Genomic DNA, 20003 nt, shown 5'->3' with positions numbered 1-20003 from the left:
CGGATGGCATCTCAGTAGCTTCATAATATTTCTTGATGATGAGGTCCTATACTCTGAGCAGCGCAGGGGACGATGCGGGAGACCTGCACCACCGTATTAGGCAAGGTGGTTTGCCATTGCCTTCCGTAATGGGGCTGAATGACGATGATGAAGAAGAGGACATAATAACACCCAGTCATTTCGAGGCAGGAAAAATCTCTGCCCCCGACCGGAATCGAACCCGGGACCCCGCTCGAGAAGCGAGAACGCTACCGCAAGACCACAAGCTGCAGACTATTACGTCTTACTTCTAGGTGAATATACCGACTGGAAGTTGCAAAAGCATGAAGGATAGCTTCTATGAAATTTGGAAAATAGGAAATGAAACAATCTATCACCGTGAAACGCCAACTTTTTTTTTGGTGTTTCAATGTGTTACTCGTCTTATAGCAAATTATCATCAGCAGAAATTAAGTTTCGAGTTTGGCTTTACTAACCAGGTCACGAATTAGTAATCGCTTGTGAAACCAAGTTTTGCCTTTTAATAGTGAACTCACAGTTTTTCGTGTACTTAGGAACTTCCTGCTGTGACTTATAGAACTTATAACCAGGTTGATTCAGCTAAGCAGTACACCTCACAAATTTCCTGGAAAGCTTTAGGCATCTTACTTCGGTTTTCACCAAAATGAATTGTGAAAAACTGCCCACTAAATAACGTGCAGCATCTTTCGTGGCCATATTAATTATAGATTATTCCGGTATCAACTGTGCTTTGTAATTGAGCCACTCCTGACGAAAATGAACCTGAACGTTGGTGCACAATCATACATCCAGTTTGTGCCCTGAAATATACCCAAGATACTGAACACGTGCCATTAATAACTCAATCTGACTAGTGTTATCAAACTTCGGAAATGACAAAACTTAAGCAAAGCGCAATGAAAGGGGAGTTACTTGAAAGTAACGTTTTCGTGAGACCACTGACAGCCAACTTCATACTACTCTGCTTCAGAGTGTAACAAATTGCGTCTTATAGGCTCTGTTTGTGGAACACAAATGTGTTTTCCATTTGAGAACAACGCTGCCTAACAATCTGACAAACTAAGAGCCTGTGTGGTGGAAGCAATAATTTTCGATGACGCCTTCTCTGCCGCCGTGTGCTTCTTTTTTTTCTTTATTGTAATTTTAATCACCTCATACAAGGCGGGCTGTCAGCAGCATATTACGCTGCTCTTCAGCCTTGAGTGGTACAGTAATATGACATATAGGTGGCACAGATAATAGAATAAAAACGGCGGGCAAAAAATGTAGATACGAAAAACAATAAACATGAAGCCGTTCACGCTGGACGAGAAAAAACACTAACACTTGTTGACACAGCGCACATAACACGGATGACTGCGACGGCACACGTGAACAGTGGTGGCGTGACGGCGAAAGAACACTAAACACAAAACGAAGGCACACACCCGAGACACTGATGGCGATGATCTATGAGCGTGTACGCGTCCGGGGACCTACCAAGAGAGGAGGAGGGGGGGGGGTGGAGAGCAGAGATGCCACAGGCAGGGGAGATAGGGGGAATGGAGGAAGGGGGAAGAGGGGTGAAGGAAGGGGGATGGGGGGAAAGGAAAGAGAAGGGAGGGAGGGTGCCTAAAGGAAAGGACACAGGAAGTGGGGGGGAGGATCAAAGTTGATAGGAGGGGTAGATGGAGGGCAGGAGGACATCATCAGGGAGGGGGAGCTGGCGGAAGCCACCTTGGGAGAGGCTAAGGAGGGTGGAGAGATGGAGACCGGGTGGGACGTGGGAATACAGGCACGGCAGTGGGCAGGGGTGGGAGAGGATGGGCGAGACAAGCGGGTGAGGAGGATCGAGTTTGTGGGAGGTGTACAGTATCCGTATCCTTTCAAGGAAAAGGAGGAGGTGGGGGAATGGAATGAGATCGTACAGGATCTGCGTGGGGGAGGGTAGGCGGATGCGATAGGCGAGGCGGAGAGCATGGTGTTCAAGGATTTGAAGGGATTTATAAAAGGTGGGGGGGGGGCAGAGATCCAGGCCGAATAGGTGTAACAAAGGATAGGGCGGATGAGGGATTTATAGGTGTGGAGGATGATGGAGGGGTCCAGACCCCACGTACGGCCGGAAAGGAGCTTGAGGGGACGGAGTCGGGAGCGTGACTTGGCTTGGATTGTCCGGAGATGGGGGGTCCAGGAGAGGCGACGGTCGAGGGTGACGCCAAGGTACTTAAGGGTGGGGGTGAGGGCGATAGGACGGCCATAGACGGTGAGATAGAAATCATGGAGGCGGAAGGAAGGGGTGGTTTTGCCTACAATGATCGCCTGGGTCTTGGAGGGATTGACCCTGAGCAGCCACTGGTTGCACCAAGTGATGAACTGGTCAAGATGGAGAAGGTGTTGGGAGCACTGCAGGGTGGGGACAAGGGCGAGGAAGGCGGTGTCATCAGCAAACTGGAGAAGGTGGACGAGGGGTGACGGTGGCGGCGTGTCCGCCATATACAAAAGGTACAGAAGGGGGGAGAGGATGGAGCCTTGGGGCACACCGGCGGAGGGAAAAAAGGTGTAGGAATCCGTGCTATGGATGGTGATGTAGGAAGGACGGTGGGAGAGAAAGGAGCCAATCAGACGGATGTAGTTAATGGGAAGGGCGAAGGTTTGAAGCTTGCAGAGAAGACTGGAATGCCAAACGCGGTCATAAGCACGTTCGAGGTCCAGGGAGAGGAAGATTGTGGAGCGACGGGAATTCAGCTGTTCGGAAAGGAGATGAGGGAGGTGAAGGAGAAGGTCGTCGGAAGAGAAGGACGGCCGAAATCCACACTGGGTAACGGGAAGGAGGCGGTGCTGGTGGAGATGCTGGTGGATGCGTCGGGTGAGGATGGATTCCAGGACCTTGCTGAAGACCGAGGTAAGGCTGATGGGACGGTAGGAGGAGACAGCGGACGGCGGTTTGCCAGGTTTAAGGAAAATCAGGATATGGGAGGTTTTCCACAGGTCGGGGTAGTAACCGGTGGGCAGGACTACATTGTAGAGCCTGGCCAGGGTGGAGAGGAAAGAGAGAGGAGTTTCACGAAGGTGACAGTAGGTGACACGATCGTGACCAGGAGCGGTGATTTGTGCGGAGTGTAGCAATGAGATCCTGTGTAGTGATGCATTGAGTTTGCAATATTGTCCAAGTACCGGAAACCAGGTGCGAGGGGAGGGACAGAGGTGTCAGTTCAATTGCGGACATCCGGGAAGAGGGAGTAATCAAACTGGGGATCATCGGGGATGGAAAAGACATCAGAGAGGTAGGAGGCAAAGTGATTGGCCTTACTAACGGTGACAGGGAAGGGGTGATCATCATGGAGAAGAGGATAGAAGGGTGAGGGTTTAATTCCGGTAAGGCGACGGAAGGCTGACCAGAACTTGGACGAGTTTATAGGTAGGGTAGTATCTAAACGGGTGCATGTTTGTCGCCAGTCCCGTCGTTTCTTAGCCGTGAGCAAATTACGAATGTGTCGCTGGAGTTCGCCGGTGGCGTCGAAGTGTGTCCGGGTCTCGTGTGTGGAGAAAGGCACGGTAGAGACGACGGGATTCATGGAGGAGGAGGACGGCCTGTGGGGGTAAGGTAGAACGGTGGGGGTGGATGGCGACAGTAGGGACGTGGGCCTCGACAGCCTCAGACAAGGTCTGCTGGAGAAAGGAGGCGGCATGGGTTACATCGTCAGGGTGGTGGTAGGTGAAGGGGTGGCTATCGACCTGGGTGTAGAGGGTATCCCGGTAGGTATTCCAGTTGGCACGGGAATAGTCATGGACATACTTTGGGGGATGGTCATTACGAGAGTCGGGGTGGGGGCGACGACTGTCTGAAACGGTGAGGAGGACAGGGAGATGGTCGCTACCAATAGGCTCCAGAACATCCACCGTTACGCAGCCAAGCAGGTTAGGGGAGGAAAGGATAACATCGGGAGTGGAGTTGGATTCAGGACGGGTGTGCTGGGGGATGGGGATGAGGTCGCCTTGAAGGGAAGAGAGGAACCGATGCCACCGCCGTAACTGGGCGGCGGAACGACTATGGATGTTGAGGTTGGTGGCGATCACATAGGAGGAGAAGGTACGCTCAATGTGGGAGAGTAAGTCGAAGGGAATAGGGGCGTTAGGGCGGATTAAATGATCTGCTGAACGGAATGAACAGTCTAATGTGTACACAGTATGGTTTGAGAGTAAATCAGAGAAAGACGAAGGTAATGAGAAGTAGTAGAAATGAGAACAGCGAGAAACTTAACATCAGGATTGATGGTCACGAAGTCAATGAAGTTAAGGAATTCTGCTACCTAGACAGTAAAATAACCAATGATGGACGGAGCAAGGAGGACATCAAAAGCAGACTCGCTATGGCAAAAAAAGGCATTTCTGACTAAGAGAAGTCAACTAATATCAAATACCGGCCTTAATTTGAGGAAGAAATTTCTGAGGATGTACGTCTGGAGTACAGCATTGTATGGTAGTGAAACATGGACTGTGGGAAAACCGGAACAGAAGAGAATCGAAGCATTTGAGATGTGGTGCTATAGACGAATGTTGAAAATTAGGTGGACTGATAAGGTAAGGAATGAGGAGGTTCTACGCAGAATCGGAGAGGAAAGGAATATGTGGAAAACACTGATAAGGAGAAGGGACAGGATGATAGGACATCTGCTAAGACATGAGGGAATGACTTCCATGGTACTAGAGGGAGCTGTAGAGAGCAAAAACTGTGGAGGAAGACAGAGATTGGAATACATCAAGCAAATAATTGAGGATGTAGGTTGCAAGTGCTACTCTGAGATGAAGAGGTTAGCACAGGAAAGGAATTCGTGGTGGGCCGCATCAAGCCAGTCAGTAGACTGATGACCAAAAAAAAAAGGGCGGACATAGATGGTGGCACAGGTGACGGTAAGGCCAGGGAAGAAGAGACTAAGGATCAGGTGTTCGATGGGGTCAGAAAGGAGAGGTTGGAGCCGAACTGGGATCTAGCGGTGGTGACTACTGGCAACTCGGCCACGCACAATCGGGAGGGGATTATCGGAGTGGTGAAGGAGGTAGGGCGAAGTGTGGACGGTGTGGTGGGGTTGGAGGAAGGTTTCATTGGGGAGGAAGGCATCCATGCGGTGGGTAGCAAGGATGTGCAGGAAGAGGTTCTTGTTGGCGGGAAGGGAGCCGATGTTGTTGAAAAGGATACGGTGCTGTCGCACCATGACAAGGATTTAGAGGAGGGTGCCAAGACGGGAGAAGGTGAAATGGGCCTGGTTTTTGGAGTAGGTGGCGTACATTTTTAGGTGGAAAACGGAATGGGCGGTGAGGGATATCTGTTGGAGGGTGTGGGGGCGCTGAAAAGGATGAACATTCTGAAGGACGATGGTGAGGAATCTGACGATGTCCTCAGCGGTAGAGGGTGGGCGAAGGGAATTTCCGGGAGGGGTGGGGGCGTCCAGAGGGCGGACAGGAACGGTGAGTTCAGGAGTGGTAGGAGGGGGTCGGGTCTTACATTTCTGGGAGTAAGTAGGATGAGGGAGGTTACAGGTATTACAGGAGGTGGGGGACTGGAGATTGGGGCACTGCCGTAAGAAGTGGGCTTGTCTACAGTGCGGGCAGGTGGGGGCCTTGCGGCACTCAGATGTCGTGTGTGCATTATACCGCAAGCACTTCTGGCAGGGGAGGGATTGAGTAGGGAAATGGGAAGGGTCAGCTTGGTAGCGTTGGTGAAAAAGAAGGGCACCCTCCTTCAGGAGACGGTCTATGGAGCGGGCGTGTTCGGAAAAGACCCGCATAAGGTGGGTAGGGCAGGCTGAGTTGTGGATGTGGTGAACCGCACGCACCTCCAGATAGGGCTGTGCCTTGAGCTCCGCCAACACCTCCTCCTCTGTGATCGTCGGACTAAGCCGAGTGATCACGGCAGTGAGGGTCAGCGGGCGATGCAGGGGTTGGGGTTGGTGGGAGGAGGCGGGGAAGGGGCAGGGGTGAGGGAGGCATGAGGGCCAAAGCGGGTGACAGGGATGTGGGAAAAGAGATTTGTGTGAAGGGTAGGGCTGGTGGAGGAGATGAGGACCGAATCACGGCGAGGAATGAGGAGGGAGATGGGGGCACTGGGAAAATGCTGGCGAAGGAAGAGGGTGAGGTTCCAGGCCTCAAGAAGGGAAGGATCAGGACGGGAGAGGATGTGGTGGTAGGAGGAGGGGGAGGAGAAGGAGGAGGAGGAGGGGGCAGGGACAGGTGGCGAGACATCCATGGCATCCTGGACAGGGGAAAGGGGACAAGGCGGAGCCTTTTTTGATGCAGAAGAGGCAGGGGTGGCGCTGGGGCGTTTGACGGCGGCGAAGGAGGTGTGGGGGACAGGAGCAACTGGAAGGTGGCGTGGAGGGGCAGGTCCCGGTGCTGGAGTCGGCGCCGGAGATGGTGAGGGCGATGGCGACGGTGACGATGAAGACAATGAAGAGGGCGAAGGGGAAAGTTGAGTGTGGGCCGTGGCCCTACGGGCGACCACCCTAGCGGGGTGGAGCAGAGGGGGGGAGTGGAGGGAAGGGATTAGAGGAGGCAAGGCAGGGAGGAGCCGGGGATGGAGCAACAAAAAGTGAGGGAGATGGGAGAGTGAGGAGTGGGGGGATGGATTGAGGAGGGGGGTTGGGCACACCACGTGATGGTGGTGGCGGCAGTGGAGGGAGGTGTGTATACTATGGCAGTGGTGGTGGCTGTAGTGGTGGTGGTGGGGGTTGAGATGGTGACAAGGGGAAAAACACAGGACAGGACAAAGAAGCAAACGAGGGCAGACAAGGCGACGAGAGACACAGAGTAAGAGGGACGGAGAAACGATGAAGGAGACTGGAGCCGAAGCCCCACTCTGCTGCTGCTGGTGGGGGAGGCGACCTGGCTGGCCGGCCGGTGGGGACGCTGCTGCTGCTGCTGCTGCTGCTGCTGCTGGCTGGCTGGGACCGCTGCTGGCTGGAACCGTTGCTGGCTGCTGGACACTGCTGGCTGCTGGACGGTGCTGGCTGCTGGACGCTGGCTGGGACCGCTGCTGGACGCTGGCTGCTGGCTGCTGGCAGGAGCCGCGCTGGCTACTGGCAGGAACCGCTGCTGGCTGCTGGCAGGAACTGCTGCTGGCCGCTGGCAGGAACCGCTGCCGTCTGTTGGTTGCTGGCTGCTGGCAGGAACCGCTGCTGGCTACAGGCTGGGACCGCCGCTGGCTGGAACCGCTGCTGGACGCTGGCTGCTGGCAGCTGCAATATACCTAGCGCTTCCATTAAAACCGAAAGGCCAATCGAAGGGCGGTATCCTTTCGGATTACCGCCGGAGAACGCCGCCGTGTGCCTCCAAGTATTGCATTTATGTCGCCTTACTTGAATCGCTGTAAAGTTCTGATGAAACATAACTGCACATATTGCTCATTTATATATCTAAACCCCTGAACAGATGTTAATATAAGTGAATGGAGCACTTTTTATGAAGCAAATATATATACAGGATGGTCCATTGATAGTGACCGGGCCAAATATCTCACGAAATAAGCATCAAACGGAAAAACTACGAAGCCGGAAACTCGTCTAGCTTGAAGGGGAAACCAGATGGCGCTACAGTTGGACCGCTAGATGGCGCTGCCATAGGTCAAACGGATTTCAACTGCGTTTTTTTTTTTTTTAATAGGAACCCCCATTTCATATTACATATTCGTGTAGTACATAAAGAAATATGAATGTTTTATTTAGGTGGACTACTTTTTTCGCTTTCTGATAGATGGCGCTGTAATAGTCACAAACGTGGTCTCACGTAACATTCCGCCAGTGCGGACGGTATTTGCTTCGTGATACATTACCCGCGAAAAAATGGACCGTTTACCAATTGCGGAAAAGGTCGATGTATGGTTACTGTGATCAAAATGCCCATCGGACGTACGCTATGTATGCTGCTCGGTATCCTGGACGACATCATCCAAGTGTACGGACCGTTCGCCGGGTAGTTACGTTATTTAAGGAAAGAAGAAGTGTTCAGCCACATGTCAAACGTCAACCACGACCTGCAACAAATGATGATACCCAAGTAGGTGTTTTAGCTGCTGTAGCGGCTAATCCGCACATCAGTAGTAAACAAATGGCGCGAGAATCGGGAATCTCAAAAACTTCGGTGCTGAGAATGCTAAATCAACATTGATTGCACCCGTGCCATATTTCTATGGACCAGGAATTACATGGCGACGACTTTGAACAGTTCTGCCACTGGACACAAGAGAAATTACGGAACGATGACAGATTTTTTGCACGCGTTCTAATTAGCGACGAAGCGTCATTCACCAATAGCCGTAACGTAAACCGGCATAATATGCACTATTGGGCAACGGAAAATCCACGATGGCTGCTACAAATGGAACATCAGCGACCTTGTCGGGTTAATGTATGGTGCGGCATTATGGAAGGAAGGATAATTGGCCCCAATTTTATCGATGGTAATCTAAATGGTGCAATGTATGCTGATTTCCTACATAATGTTCTACCGATATTACTACAAGATGTTTCACTGCATGACAAAATGGCGATGTACTTCCAACATGATGGATGTCCGGCACATAGCTCACGTGCTGTTGAAGCGGTATTGAATAGCATATTTCGTGACAAGTGGATTGGTCGTCGAAGCACATGGCCCGCACGTTCACCGGATCTGACGTCCCAGGATTTCTTACTGTGGGGAAAGTTGAAGGCTTTTTGCCATCGTGATCCACCGACAACGCCTGACAACATGCGTCAGCGCATTGTCAATGGATGTGTGAACATTGCGGAAGGCAAACTACTCGCTGTTGAGAAGAATGTCGTTACACGTATTGCCAAATACATTGAGGTTGACGGACATAATTTTGAGCATTTATTGCATTAATGCGGTATTTACGGGTAATCACGCTGTAACAGCATGCGTTCTCAGAAATGATAAGTTCACAAAGGTACATGTATCACATTGGAACAACCGAAATAAAATGTTCAAATGTACCTACGTTCTGTATTTTAATTTTAAAAACCTACGTGTTACCAACTGTTCGTCTAAAATTGTGAGCCATATGTTTGTGACTATTACAGCGCCATCTATCACAAAGCGAAAAAAGTGGTCCAACTAAAACATTCATATTTCTTTACGTACTACATGAATATGTAAAAAAAACGCAGTTAATATCCGTTTGACCTATGGCAGCGCCATCTAGCGGGCCAGCCATAGCGCCATCTAGTTTCTCTCTTCAAGCTAGACAAGTTTCGTTCTTTGTAGTTTTTTCGTTTGATGCTTGTTTCACAAGATATTTGGCCGGGTCACGATCAATGGACCACACGCACACACACACACACACACACACACACACACACACACACACACACACACACACACACACATATGTGTGTGTGTGTATGTTAAGTTCCTACGGGACCAAACTGCTGAGATCATCGGTCCCTAGGGTAACACACTACTTAATCTAACTAACTTACGCTAAGAACAACACACACACACACCCATGCCCGAGGGAGGTGTGGGATCTGTAATGGGGAGAGCCCCACGAACCGTGGAAAGGCGCCCAAGACCGTGCGGCTACTTCGCGTGGCACAAATTTATGTATTCACTCATGAATATACGGTACAGGTGGTGGAATTCGTGAACAAAGGAAGAGGTGCAACGTGATAATTTCGCGAAGACCAGTGTATCATAAATGCAGTATAATGTTTGAATAAACATTACACACAAGATTACTAATCATGGATAGACATATGTATTGGATTAAATCGTCTAACATCTCCTCAGAACATAATGCCGCAAAAATATTCCAAGAAAAAGTCACACACTTTTGAAAGATGATCTTGCGATACAGCGAAGCTGCTTGTAAGTCATCTGAATCTAAGGATGTTTAATTAAGAAACGGATACGGTGTACCATGAATTCTGATTAGAGCTAAAGCGAAAAGAAAGGTATAAAAGTTTTGACAAGTTAGAATGAAATGGCTCTGAGCACTATGGGACTTAACATCTATGGTCATCAGTCCCCTAGAACTTATAACTACTTAAACCTAACTAACCTAAGGACATCACACAACACCCAGCCATCACGAGGCAGAGAAAATCCCTGACCCCGCCGGGAATCGAACCCGGGAACCCGGGTATGGGAAGCGAGAACGCTACCGCACGACCACGAGATGCGTGCGACAAGTTAGAATGAAAACTGCAACGTGAAAAGTACGAGATTTATACATAACTCAATTGCAGTGTAGTTCCCACCCCGAATGCTCGACACTTGCTGTAATTTCACCATATTGCTGGAAGTAAGTGATCGAATGCACCCATCTCAAATATACAAGTGTCTGAATCATTTCTGCTCGATGTGCTGCCAGGGAAGAGCCAAGAGATTGTTGTGTGTTTAAACTGCCCAGGGCATCCAACTGAAAAATACGCACTCAGCGCTTTGATTGGCCGGCATTGGTCAAGACTTTTGTGTCTCCCTAAAAAATACCTTCCCGTTCCTGTAACAAAGGTGTATCACTCCAGCAGAGTCGGAACGCTTTTGAGTTGACAAGTGACTTAGAGGGTGACAGTTATTGAACTATAAGAAAAAAACTAAATTAGTTACAATCCACGTCGTGCACACGCTTTATTCAACATGTAAACGTCACTACAGATATTCGGATTTAGGTTATGACATGTTGGATATACCTGACATCCTTGGCGACGATGTGGTGCAAACGAATAGCGAAATTCTGCGTGACCCGCTGAACCGTCGGTACACCGATGCTGTCGATGACCAGAATGGCTGTTTTCAGCTCAGTAATGGTGTCGGTGTTATTGCTGTATATATAACCCCGCAAAAATGAGTCGCATGTGTTCAGATCCGGAGAATATGGCGGCCTATGCCAGTGGCCTCTGGGTACCCAAGAACCAGAATGCGTTCCCAAACTGCTCCTCCAGAACACACTTTCGATGGGGTCGAGCTCCGTCTTGCATGAACCACATCTTGTCGAAGTCAGGGTACTTTGGATAGTAGGGATTAAATCATCTTCGAAAACCTTCACATACTGTTCGAGAAGAATATAATAGTTCCAAACCCAAAGATAGCGGGTGTTGACAGATGTGAAAATTACCGAACTATCAGTTTAATAAGTCACAGCTGCAAAATACTAACGCGAATTCTTTACAGACGAACGGAAAAACTGATAGAGCCGACCTCGGGGAAGATCAGTTTGGATTCCGTAGAAATGTTGGAACACGTGAGGCAATACTGACCCTACGACTTATCTTAGAAGAAAGATTAAGGAATGACAAACCTACGTTTCTAGCATTTGTAGACTTAGAGAAAGCTTTTGACAATGTTGACTGGAATACTCTCTTTCAAATTCTGAAGGTGGCAGGGGTAAAATACAGGGAGCGAAAGGCTATTTACAATTTGTACAGAAAGCAGATGGCAGTTATAAGAATCGAGTGACATGAAAGGGAAGCACTGGTTGGGAAGGGAGTGAGACAGGGTTGTAGCCTCTCCCCGATGTTATTCAATCTGTATATTGAGCAAGCAGTGAAGGAAACAAAAGAAAAATTCGGAGTAGGTATTAAAATCCATGGAGAAGAAATAAAAACTTTGAGGTTCGCCGATGACATTGTAATTCTGTCAGAGACAGCAATGGACTTGGAAGAACAGTTGAACGGGATGGACAGTGTCTTGAAAAGAGGGTATAATATGAACATCAACAAAAGCAAAACGAGAATAATGGAATGTAGTCGAATTAAGTCAGATGATGCTGAAGGAATTAGATTAGGAAATGAGACACTTAAAGTAGTAAAGGAGTTTTGCTATTTGGGGAGCAAAATAGCTGATGATGGTCGAAGTAGAGAGGATACAAAACGTAGACTGGTAATGGCAAGAAAAGCGTTTCTGAAAAAGAGAAATTTGTTAACATCAAGTATAGATTTAAATGTCAGAAAGTCGTTTCTGAAAGTATTTGTATGGAGTGTAGCCATGTATGGAAGTGAAACGTGGAAGATAAATAGTTTAGACAAGAAGAAAATAGAAGCTTTCGAAATGTGGTGCTACAGAATAATGCTGAAGATTAGACGAGTAGATCACATAACTAATCAGGAGGTATTGAATAGAATTGGGGAGAAGAGGAGCTTGTGGCACAACTTGACTAGAAGAAGGGATCGGTTGGTAGGACATGTTCTGAGACATCAAGGGATCACCTACTTAGTATTGGAGGGCAGCGTAGAGGGTAAAAATCGTAGAGGGAGACCAAGAGATGTATACACTAAGCAGATTCAGAAGGATGTAGGCTGCTGTAGGTACTGGGAGATGAAGAAGCTTGCATAGGATAGAGTAGCATAGAGAGCTGCATCAAACCAGTCTCAGGACTGAAGACCACAACAACAACATGGGAAGAGATGCAGGCCTTCAACAACAATATTTCGCAGAGTCTCCCAGTAGATTCCAAGCTGATGTGCAGCTCGTCTGATCGATTTCCTGGCACTGGTTTGAAACACAGCGCTTGTCATCTCGATGTTTTCAGGCGTTTTCACCGTTCTTGGACGACGACATTGCCAACACCCTCATCACTAACACTGCCCGTTCTCTCAAACTTGGGAATCAAATTCTTGATTGTTAACACACTTGGACCGGTTGTCTTCAGCTTTAACTTCCTTTAAGCCGCAGTTGAGCTATTACTGCTCGCATTGCACGCCTTCGCAAGCGCTTTACGCTCAGGAACACTGTACCGTGACATTTTCTCGTGCAAATGGCCGACAACAACAACACGCGTGCGCATGCGCATAGTAATTCCCGTCATGCAAAACGGCCAACGGTGCAATTTGAACGCCTTAACGCAAACCGTTCAGAAGTTATGTCGATTTTATTTCATATAGTTCAATAATTATCAACCTGTACATGCCTTACAGGAGTGCACGATTATGAAAGACGTTCATGAAACAGTGGAATTCTTCCACTCATTTGTAAGAACTGCACAGAATGTTTTCCGTTGAGTACATAGTGTGAGATATTACTGTAATTGTTTGAAATTCCTACTCCCTAAGCAACATGAGCTAGATTCTTCACACAAAGTGAAACAGTCATAAAAAATGAGTTTTTGTCTACTGAGCAAGACACAAAGTAAAACAACGAAGACATTTCAAAGACCTAAAATAAAATGTCCCTGTGCTTAAAGCACACAGGGTAGTAATATAAATAGACAAGCAAAGAGAAATATACAAAACTGATTAGAACAAAATCGATAATCAAATGTTAAAATCTGTTGACCTAGCTAACTTGTTTCAGGTAAATTGGCAAAATATTTTTAAAATATACAAGTGTTGAACACTAACATGAAAGGACAGTGGAAAGAGAATTTTTAGGTCAAATTATTTTGTTAAATTTCCTTTTAGTCCCTAAGTTTTTGACATAAAAAGAGAAAGAGGAAGAGAAGAAATACGAGAGAAAGAAATTTATGAGCTAAGTTGTTATTAGTCCATGTAATCCTAAATGATAAAAATTAGGTAAAAAAATTCATCAGGGAAAGAAGAAAAGAATAATCTTTAACTTTCATGGTCCACATGCAAAGCGTTGGTACTTGCATTTGGGGGGGGGGGGGGGCAGAAGAGGATTCTACCATGTAGGGTTGTCTCCAAGCTCTAGAACTTGTTAGTACTACAGGGTACCGGAGGACAGTAGGGCGGTGATTCTTCGGCGGTGAAGAATCTGGGTGGCGACATCTGCTTGCGGATTCATGATCGCTCATTATGAATATAAACGGTATGCAGTAGGCAACATTTCAACTTAAGCAGCCGTGGGACTGCACTGAGATTTGCCTTGACTTTAGTTCTCAAATCGCACCTCCTGGTAGGACAACGTGGTCATTGTTGCGAGCCAGTGCAGAACCGTACAAGTGCCAGCAGATCCTTTTGCAGGCCACCTGCATGTTTATCCTCAAGGAGCATCATGTCGGCTGACTTAATACGGTAGTAGACCACTTGTTGCCCAGATTAGTTAGTTGTCCTTCCAGCATCCAGCAGACACGGTATCCCTTTCAACCCATGTGACCAATTGTCACACCCTCGCTCATCATGAGTGCAGTCAAGTTGCTGCCTCGCTCATGTTTCGCATAAACTAGTTCACTCTCACTCTCTCTCTCTTTCTCTTTCCTAAAATGCACAAAAGAAGAAAATATAGGTAAAAAAGAATATTTTTTCTTAATTTGTAATCCTCAGATGATGGTCCATATGTTCGCCAACTTTTCTCCTCTGTCTATTTAGACTCTTATCCACTGACAAGATCAATGAAGGCGATTCACTAATTAATATTCTTCATACAAATGCAAAATCTTAAGGAAAAATGTTGAGAAATCAGATAGTCGCCTTTTGTACACAAATGACACGATAATACAGTACATTTAAATGTACCCACATGCAAAAATTAATAATTATTCATAGGTGGCGCACAATATCCGCGAATTTTACAACTCAAGAACCACGTTAACGTCGCGTTAGAAAAGTTTATTTTAAAAATTTATCACCAGCCTTCAAGCCACTTCACTTCTATCAACAAGACTACTAATTTTTTGCTACTTCACTCGTTATTACACCATAATGTAAAACTCAAGATAACAATCCCAACTACCCAACTACTATTATGAGCCTGAGAGATACTACGGATGAATTGCTTGATCAACTATTGTGAGCATGGAAGATGTGCACATGTTCATTTAAACAACAAGCTCAAATGTTACCATCACTGAATATGCGCAGAAAACGAAGTACTCCTAATATTTAGTGCCTAACCAATTACGCGTCGATCTGTTGAGGAAAAATATTAATGACAAAGTATTCAAAGACCATAGTGCTCCCGCAGATACATCATACCAAGTGGCGACTTGTAATAAACCCCTTCATCGATCATAAAAAACATGTCCCATCATAACACTTTGTAGTTCAAAATTTTATTCAGACTGACTGATTGACACTCTCCTATAAAAGGAAATAAGATTATATTCATGAGCCGATCTCTTACAAGATTCACATTGTCGTTTCCAGTGTGTCTGTCCCAGCGGTGCCTACACAGAAAACACATGCAAAAAAATGTAAATAACATGATATGCAGGATCAAAATTATGCTCAAGCTTCACGATCATAGCACCGTCAGTCATCACGAAAGCACACTCTCAGAGTATCCCTAACGCTAGAGTGCCCTGGCACCTGTGGCGAAAACGACATGAGACACTCCCTGGAGTAACACGAAGAATATGACTTGAAAGACACAAGAAGAAATAAAGAAAGATATTAACAAAGAGAAGTTAATATGAGTGTCGCGATGACAGTACTTGCAGCATCTAATAGCTTACCTTCTAGTGTGGTAGCAAAGCAATAAGTGTCAAAAATGTTGGATTCTGAGTTACTGTAATTTTTTACGTTCAGCATTAAATTCTGAACAATTTGTAGAAAAAAAAGTAGATTTACATCTCTAGATTAGAGTAAGTTACGACAGGTTGAATATTTGTGAAGGAAAAGCCGTGTTTTGCGATAAAGTGTAAGTTACACTTTATTACCATTGTTCAGTTGCAGATATTTAGGAAAGAAATTCTGTGCAAATATTACCCTTAAAATGTAGTTTGCCAAGTGCTAAAGAGATCTTTAAGTTGACACTACATATTATGTGGTTAACCCCTTCATGCCGACAGCACACTGCAGTGTACATAAATTAAAAACAAAGTAAACTGGCCCCAAATTGAGAGAGATTAGTGAAGCCTTTGCTCTTCTCTTCGGCAAAGCGTTGGTATTTTTGTTCTACGTTATGACCAGCTGCAGACTGGCAACGTCTGTAGGCATTCATAACACTGATATAAAAATGGACTACTTGTTGTGTTTGACGTTATTGTAATCAAAAAATGTTCGTCTTTTATACAAAATTACTCTTAACTCCTTACAATGACTCTAAAACTTATGAGTTGCTGTTTTGTGAGGCATTGCATACAAAGTTAAGAGATTCCGAAAAGGGGCCTCTTGTCAGGCCTATGTTATTTCCCCATATCGAAAAGAGGTCTGCTTTCAAAGGATTGACATCGATTGCGTTTAGTGATATTATTGACTCTTGTTGGATTCTAACAACTACTCAATAGATACAGGCATGTACAAAATCAAGCAAATTATTATATTACAAAAAAAACAAAACAAAATGGATATTTTAGACAGCGAACGTTTTTGATTGTACTGAAAAATTTACTTCTTCGACAAGAGGTCCATCTACTTTCTGTCTCGCATATTCAAGCTCATTGTTTTGTAGAACTGACATGATTCTCTATACTCAACCCAGCTTTCATCATGGTGTCATACGTAACTCCTTTTGTAACAACACTAGAAAATCCTCTACTCTTGCTCCACTCATCTTCACAAGAAAATCTTGCTTATGTCTACTGACACAAAAAATGAGAAGAATTCTGTTGCATTAGTTTATCTGAAATTAATGTTGCAGACTCATATCATACAATATAACTCTGACCATACGTATCCCATTTTTAAGACTGAAATTTGAAAATTTTGTCCCAATATGTAGCCAGTGAGCGTGTTCACAAAAAGACTTCACATTGGACATGAGGTTTCGATCTCATGACATCCTGTTTCTGAGCATCTCCACTTCCAGAGCATTCAGATGTGGCACACGCTTCACCTGCAACTGACCAACACAAACAGAAAATAATATACATGTGTGCGAGTGTTGTTTATTCGAAAATCTGTGTGGGCTTACCAGCACGTTCTGTGCTATGGTCGCTATTGTCGTAATCTTGTCACTCTTCTTCCTACTCTGTATTCTGCTGAATATGCGCCAATGCCAAACTTACCACGTCAGTATACTGCAGCTTCGAAGAAGACGGTAAAGATGCATGTTTCCGAATCTTATCCAAAGGATATTTATTCTTCAATACAGTTACTGGCGGTAAAGGAGTAGAATAGTTTGTTAAGTCATTAACAATCTGCTGAAAATTGCTGATGTACATCTCCCACAACTGATGATGAAAATTACAGTTAAAGGTATGCAACTTCATAACTTCATTAAACTGTCTGATGGGTTTGAAGCAGGATTCTAGGTTGAAATAAAAACAGTTTTTATTTTCTTTTACTGATAAGCCTCTTACGGAAGGGCTGGGAGCAAGAAAGTCTCCCAGAAGATTTGAAAATGGCCATCATCTGTCCACTACTGAAAAAGAATGACCCCCTGGTATCTGACAATTACAGGGGAGTATCTCTGCTAGATGTCAGCTATGAAGTACCATCTCTATGCCTCCTAAACAGGATACTACCACTTGCTGAAGAAGCTGTAGGAGACTACCAATATGGGTTTAGACGCAACAGATCAACAGTGGACAATCTATTTACCCTACGTCAAACAAATGAAAAATGCTGGGAATATAATACAGATATGCACATTCTCTTCATTGACTTCAAAAAAGCCTGTGACAGCGTACACAGGGGAACTATAATCAAATTACCAAAGGAATTTCAGATTCCATCTAAAATAATCCGTTTGGTGGCAATGTGTCTAGAACAAACAGTCTGTAAAGTGCAGACAAGTACTGGTCTATAAGAACAGTTCGAGGTTCGAACCGGCCTCAGACAGGGAGACGCCCTCTCCCCTGTATTATTCAACCTTGTGCTTGGAAAAATAGAGCGGGAATTTCTGAAAACTGACCCCATTGGAATACCCCTGGACAACATGTCAATGAGAGAACACGTAAAAATACAACAGAATTCACACAATATGTCAAAAACATACAAGTACCTGATGGAGTCACACTTGCCTCATTTGACATGCAAAACCTTTATTCCTCTGTGTCAATAGATTCCACACTACAGATAATCAATGCCAACTTACATAAACACAAAAATATCCCTTCAACTCACATTACTGAACTAATGGACCTGCTTGAATTCACACTTCCACACAACTATTTTAAATTTAACAATAAAATCTACAAACAAACAGATGGTCTGGCAATGGGCTCAAATCTTTCCGGATTGCTAGCAGAAATACTTATTAGTAACCTAGAAGACAAAATCCTGAATTCAAATCACCACCTCCTCAAAAATATCATCTGCTACTACAGATATGTAGATGATACCATCATTTTAATCAAAGGCACTGAAGATGACATCAGTGAGTTGATCCAGTTTTTCAACAACTACGATGAAAACATAAAGTTCACAGTTGAACACCAAAAAGATGGGAGTATAAATTTCCTATATCTTACCATTAGAATAAAGAATAACAGACATCAGTTTGAAATTTATCGGAAGCCTACCGCAACACATACCACAATCCACAACTCCTCTTGTCATCCACAGCACACAAAACGGCAGCATTCCGGTAGATGATCAATAGAGCTATCCAACTACCACTCTCTGAAGACAAATGTGATCAAGAAATTGAAATAATAAAACAAACAGCTTTTGAAAATGGTTATAACAGCTCCATAGTAGACACCCTAAAACACTCAATAATGGCAAAGCAATCACGACACAAAAAACAAAAAGAGAGTAACATCTTCCATACAATCCCCTTTCTAGGTAACATTTCATACCAGATTGCCAATGTCTTCAAACGAAAAGGCATAAGTATATCCTTTACAACAGACAACAAGATTGGACAGAAGTTACCCCACAACATCGGCACATGAAACCCACTTCATCACAAAGGTGTGTACAAAATTGAATGTTTGGACTGTGACTGCTTCTACATACGCCAGACAGGCAGATCATTTGAGATTAGATTCAAGGAACACATGGCAGAACTAAAAAACAAAAAATACCACACATCAGCAATAGCTACCCACCTGCATGAAACAAAACACCACGTTAATAACACAAGTATTATCATCCTACACATCCAACCAAAAGGCAGAAAACTAGACATCCTCGAAACACTCCAAATATACAAACACCAAACGAAACAACCGGAATCCATCTTAAATGACAAAAATGACAATATTTACAACAGTATCATCTCTGTTTTCAGCAACTGCCTACATTCTTAAAAATGCACACAAACACACACACACACACACACACACACACACACACACACACACACGTGCACACACCTTGATATTTACCATAAATAGTGACAGCCGCCAAGAGTACAAGAGGTTGACCACACCAATAGCTTGTAACCCTTGTCAGCTTGAAACTGTATGTACATCAATTCCTGGCACAAATTGTATATATATCTACATATTTTATAGCATTATAGTATTACCCCAACGTTTAGGCAGCTAATATTTGTAACATGTAATCTTAAGACCCCTTGCCAAGTAAATGTTTGCTCTCATATAATCACTCGTTCCACCCTCTCTCTCTCTCTCTCTCTCTCTCTCTCTCTCACTTCCTCTCCCTCTGCCTCCAGCCTCTCACATCTGTCTATTAATCTCAATCAAATAGTGTCATCTATGTATGATTTTATTGCTGTAGCCAATATGATTATTGTACTTCAAGTCTGTAACATTTCACCTGATTGTTATTAACAAGTATGAAGTTTAAGACATTTTAACATTTTACCTGACTGTATAAACGAGTACGAATGTTAAGCTGTTTTAACTTGTCAAAATTGGATTTGTATGCCGCCTGAAGTACACACTCATACATTCGACACGTCAAAACAAAATACCTCCAAATCCTTTAAACAATTATTCTGTAATAATGTTGTTACGATGTATATTCTTTGCACTTTGCGATTATGTCTTCTCTTCTTCTATACGAACCTTGTACGCAGCAGATTCCAGACGCCATATTTGTTTACAAATGTGACAGTATACATGTGATGTGTTACGACAGCGAAAGGAACCTGTGATCACTGGAGGTACTCTAGTTTACTTATTTTATGTTTACCATTAGATATCAGTTTAATTTTTTGTCAGAAGAAATCCAAACCCATGTTTTGAAACAGTGTCCTGTTTCTCCACTAGGCAGTGCCACAAGTTCCTCCAAAAAATCGTAACACAGCACACACACAAA

Source organism: Schistocerca piceifrons, chromosome 5, assembly GCF_021461385.2.
Source record: "Schistocerca piceifrons isolate TAMUIC-IGC-003096 chromosome 5, iqSchPice1.1, whole genome shotgun sequence".
Taxonomy (NCBI): Eukaryota; Metazoa; Arthropoda; class Insecta; order Orthoptera; family Acrididae; genus Schistocerca; species Schistocerca piceifrons.
Note: the sequence above shows the minus strand (reverse complement) of the source record.